Genomic DNA, 5,638 nt, shown 5'->3' with positions numbered 1-5,638 from the left:
ACCAGGCTGGCCTCGAACTCAGAAATCCACCTGCCTCTGCCTCCCAAGTGCTGGGATTAAAGGGATGCGCCACCACCGCCCGGCAACCTTTGGCTTTTTTAGGCCCCCAGGTCTCGGGTCTGCTTACGGGCTCTGTGTACCCATTACTAAAAAACGGTAACTTTTTCAAATCCCTAGTTTTTTGCATCGGATGTCCACTGGGCGTCTCGCTGGCTGAAGGAGTAGGAGATATCCCCACAATTCCTGGGGCGGGAACCTGGCAGTTCATCAGCTATGGTTGTCCCGTGTTCGGTGCTTTCTGCGTGGCAGGTACGTGGTGCCTTCTTTCAGCAGCTTTAAGTGTTGTTAGTGACTTTATAGCTGTGGACACGACAACGAAGGATAAAAAAATTGGAACCTGGATTTGAACTTGGCTCTGTGTGATTTTTGCACTTCATTTTATGTGCCACTGTTTTTGCCAGTCTCCTCTGCCCTTGTTGGCTGACATTTCACATCTAGAGTCTGAGCATACATAACATAGATATAGAGTTCATTAGTCTAGTGAACTCATTTTCTTAAAGCAAGTGAAAAATAAGGTGCTTATTTTTCTGTCTTGAGAAATATTTGTTATAGTTAAGGTTTTTATTTTCTTATAAAGTCACATGTTCTATCAAACTATTAAATACAAAATGTAATAGTAATGATTATCACACCCCATTTTAGCCTTAGTTTTGATTACTTGAGATAGTCAAACATCTACAACCATTACTAGCAAAGAGAAATGAAACCTAAGTATCATTTATTGTTACACAGATAACAACCAAAAAAGTATTTGTGCAACCACTGTGGGAATCAAAAAGCAAGTTTCTCAAAAGGCTTAAATTAGAAACTGCCATGGAATCCTGGCCAGGTGGGAATTTACTTAGTGGTGAGGAAACCAGAAATCTTACACTGACAAGAAGATGAATGGGACAAAAATCACTACATTAAGCAAAATTGGACTCTGAAAGATTAAAAAACGAGATTAAAAACTGAGTTTTCTTCAGTGTAGAGTTGTGTGTGTGGTGTGTGTGTGTAAGTTGTGTGTATGTGTGCATGTACTACAAAGAGGATGCTAGAGGGGATGAAATACACACAAGCAGAAAGCAGAAGCCACTTGAAGCCTGTCGACTAAGTGTGAGAAAGAACAAACAGGCTGCGGCAAGGCAGGGAGAGAGAGAGGAGGTCATACTATAGAGTAACATATATGAATGCTCTGTTATGAAAACGCCATAATCAGGTGCATTCTTAACATTTGTCACGTCTTTGTCAGCTTTCCTTCATGATCGTCCTTGCTTGGGAGAAATCATGGCCATAGGGCTGGAGAGATGGCTCAGTGGTTAAGAGTGCCGAAAGGTCTTCTGAAGGTCGTGAGTTCAAATCCCAGCAACCACATGATGGCTCACAACCATCCATAGTAGATCTGATGCCCTCTTCTGGGGTGTCTGAAGACAGCTACAGTGTACTTACATATAATAAATAAATAAATACATAAATAAGTAAATATTATATTACATATAATAAATAAATTAATTTTTAAAAAAATAGGTCATGGCCCCAAAAGGCTCAGTGTTAAAGAAGAATTACATGTTTCTGTAAGAGGAAGGGTGGTGGCTGTGTTATTAATAGGTTTAGAGATTTGACTGCAGTCTTGATTTTACTGTCTGGTCATTTTAAGAACGAATCATGGGCTTGAGAGAGGGCCCCGTGGCTAAGAGTACAGGCTGCTCCTCTGAAGGCCACAGTTTGGTTCCCAGTACCCACAACAGACTCCCTACATGTGTCTGTGACTCCAGCTGCAGGGAAACCAATGCTTCTTACCCCTAGGGCACCTGTACTCACACCCACACACGGAACGAATCCACAATCAATGCAAGGCCTTGAAGCGATGATCTCACATGATAAGGTACAGGGGTGCCCTACACCTGCAGCTGTGAGGATACCCTGACAACAAGCGAGTTGGGGGAGAAAGGTTTATTTGACTGACAATTCCAGCTTCCAGTCCATTATCGAAAATAAGTGAAGCCAAGAGCTCAAAGCACTCGCTACCCAGCTAGCTTTCTTTGCTCTCCTAGCCTGTGGAATGGTGCTCCACCCCACCCCCCGCCCCCGCACTCACGCACCTCAGGGAACCATCAAGACAGCATCTCCCACAGACTTACACCAACCTGATTTAGACAGTTTCTCAACTGAAACTCTTCCCTGGCGATTCTAGCTAGGCAGTGTCAAGTACTCGTGGACCCGGTCGTCCTGCAGCGATCAGCACAGGCCTGCCCCTGGTAAGAGGCCGTCGGGCTCTTCAGCCTGCACCATAAGCGCAACTTAGACTCCATTGCCCAGCCGGCCCTGGTACTTGGACTTGTATGAAAGTGTCCCGTTAGAGATGGAAGGGGACCCATCCAAGCCTTCAGGTCGCTTTCTAATTCCTTACCAGACAGATGAGTGCTTATAGGTAGATACGAACCTTCCCACTCGCCCACCCCCACTTCAGTATGAGAAGTTCAGAATCTATAGTCCTTTTCTTACAGAAATAAGTGCATGGTCTGCTCTCATTACCCTAAGATAAATTCAGGGCTGGGGATGTAGCTCGGTGGTGAAACGCTTGCCTAGTATGTGTGAAGTTCTAGGTTCAATTCCCAGCAGAAACCAACACTAAAATAAAGAGCATTCAGCTCAGTGGATTAACTCATCACTAATTCAATGGTGAGTTGGAGTTCGTGCCTTTCACCAAATTTAAAAAAATAAATAAATAAAATTTCAGGCTGGAGAAAAGGCTGGTTGGTTACAAGCATTGGCTGCTCTTCCAGAGGTTCCGATTACAATCCCCATCAACCACACAGCCATCTGTAATGGGATGCCCTCTTCTGGCCTGCAGATGTATATGCAGCAGACTACTCTCGCATTAAACAAATGAGTGAATAAATAGGAGCCTTTTTCAGCCTTAATGACCAGGACTCCCATGCTCTGTGAAGGCGCTCGCTCTACCACGCTGGTCCTTTCAGCTGTTTACTTTTTACTTATTTCTTCTGAGACAAGATCTAGCCGTAGCCCACCCAGTCCGCATCCTAATGATCTCCTCCCTCCGCCTCTAAGATCTGCCTCTACGATCTGCCTCTAAGCCTTCACTTCCACAGCCACGGTTTTACGGATTTATCTCTCTGCAAATTGTTTTTCTTTTCTTTTCTTTCTTTCTTTGTTTTAACTTTTATTGTTTACTCTCGTTTGAAGTTTTAGCGATCAGTAGCAATATATGAACTCACACACACACCTCCTTTCCCCGGACATTCTCCCGTTACATGTCTAGTGGATTTTTGTAATTGAATTTTAACTGCTTTTAACAAATCGTTTTATTTAGAACAATCGGAAGGGCATCGTAGCACACACCTTGAATCCCAGCACTCAGGAGGCAGAAACAGGTAGATCTCTGTGAGTTCGAGGCCAGCCTGGAATTACTTAGTGAGTTCCAGGATAGCCTGGGCTATAGAGAGAAACTCTGTCTCAAAACAAAACAAACAAACAAACAAACAAACAAATAAGATGACACCAGACCTTGCCAGTTACAAAGAGAACAAACCGATATCTGGGAAGAGGGACTCCTAGGGAGGTGGGATGGCCCAGGCTACCTTTGAAAGGTAGGCGCTGAGGGAGCCTGTAGGCCTGCTTGGCGTTTAATGAGCAGGCACATGAAAAGCTTTCTGGCCCTCTGCCAGATGCGAAGGAAATGGCTCCTTTTGGGGGTGTAAAAGCTGTTTCACGCGTTCCTAAGGGATGCTGGCTTTTATGTGAGTTATTTTACAAAGTACATAATGAAAATGAGCAACCCCCTGCTGTACCTTGCCCTCCCCAAACATCTGCTCTGCAGACACCAGTGACTGACTGCGTCACACAATATTCATTTCCCCCACAGATTTTTTTCCTTTGTCTGTGAAAGGTAGACTTGGGGTTTTGCATCTTCAGACCTCCTGATGCCCGTTTTGAACTGACTTTCAAGTCATGCATTCTCCCTTGAATTCATTGTGATAATACTGACACCTCAACTCTGTTTCGAGCAAGTGGACAAGCCGTCCACCTCTCCGTTCCTTCAGTCACTTCTTAACCCAGCTCCTTCCCCTGACTTGTAGCAAGCTATTTAAGAGCAGCTAAGTACCCAGCACTGTGCCGAGCCCATTATCCGCTTTACTGTGACCCCCACAACAGTCTCACAAGATAACCTCATTATCCCTGTGGAGCCTGAAGGCCGTTAGTAAGATTGACACAGGACAGAAAGCCGGCGGAGAAGCCACCATGAAAACCCAAATGAGTTAACTGGCAATCTGGTTAGCTCCTATTGTCACAGAGGAACGTGTGTTAGCAAAGTAAATTAGTAAATTATTAAGTTGCATTTACCAATTTTTTTTAAATTAGTTAATGCTTTCAGTAAACAAAGCCCTAAGCTAGCCCAGAACCATGGTGCTTGTCAGAAATAAAGCACCATGATGTGAGCCTCATATGTAACTTTACATTTTTAGTAGTGTTGGAAAAGTTGAAAAATAAGAAAGTAAAATATTTAAAAACAAAAAAGTGTAGTTATTATTAGTGAAATATTTTATGTGGCCCAGTATGTCAATGTTAATATAACCAACAGAAAAATTATTGAGGTATAATATTGAGGTATAATCTTTTGAACTGAGTTTTTGAAGTCGGATGTGCATTTTATACTCAGTAACAACAACCTTAGGCAAAATACTGTCCTTTGAGTATGCTTGATCTACTTAGAGTTAGTTCATCGTGTCTACAACTGGAAATAGTTTCCCATGTCCAGTAGCCTCTAGGCATACTGTAAAAGATTGTTTCCTATGTCCAGTAGCCTCTAGGCATACTGTAAAAGTGTGTGCTAGCTAAATAAAGTACCCAAAACTATTTTCTTAGACTGTGATCATATATAGTGACAAACATTATTTTTTGAAAAATAATTTATTTCACTGGGAATAGCAGCATAATACACCCTGTCCATTCACATTAAATAACTCATAACACCAAATTCAGCGGGGGCTGCATTGCTTGAGAGTTGGCTCCAGATTCACCAGTATGAGGACTGGAAAGTGAATTAAAGGGGAAAGGAAGGAAGAAAAGAAGGGAGGAAGGAAGGAGGGAAGGAAGAGAAAAAGGGAGGGAAGGAAGAGAAAAAGGGAGGGAAGGAAGAGAAAAAGGGAGGAAGGAAGAAAAAAGGAGGGAAGGAAGAAAGAAAGGAAAGAAGAAGAAGGAAGGAGGGAAGGAAGAGAAAAAGGGAGGAAGGAAGAAAAAAGGAAGGAAGGAAGAAAAAAGGAAGGAAGGAAGGAGGGAAGGAAGAGAAAAAGGGAGGAAGGAAGAAAAAAAGAAGGAAGGAAGGAGGGAAGGAAGAGAAAAAGGGAGGAAGGAAAACATGACTGCTCTTGTTTTGCTTGTTATGGGGAGGAGATTCATTGAAGATGCAAGGGAGAAGGTAATTAGAGGCAAGGACCTCTGGAAAAGTCCAAAATAGCCAAGACTAGTCTGAGCTGTGCATGTGGGAGAGGGAGGGCAAGAAAGGAGACGGAGGGGAAGAAAGGAGGAGGGGAAGAAAGGAGGAGGGGAAGAAAGGAGGAGGGGAAGAAAGGAGGAG

Source organism: Mastomys coucha, unplaced genomic scaffold (assembly GCF_008632895.1).
Source record: "Mastomys coucha isolate ucsf_1 unplaced genomic scaffold, UCSF_Mcou_1 pScaffold20, whole genome shotgun sequence".
NCBI lineage: Eukaryota > Metazoa > Chordata > Mammalia > Rodentia > Muridae > Mastomys > Mastomys coucha.
The sequence above is the reverse complement of the archived record's forward strand: the minus strand, read 5'-3'. Positions refer to the sequence as shown.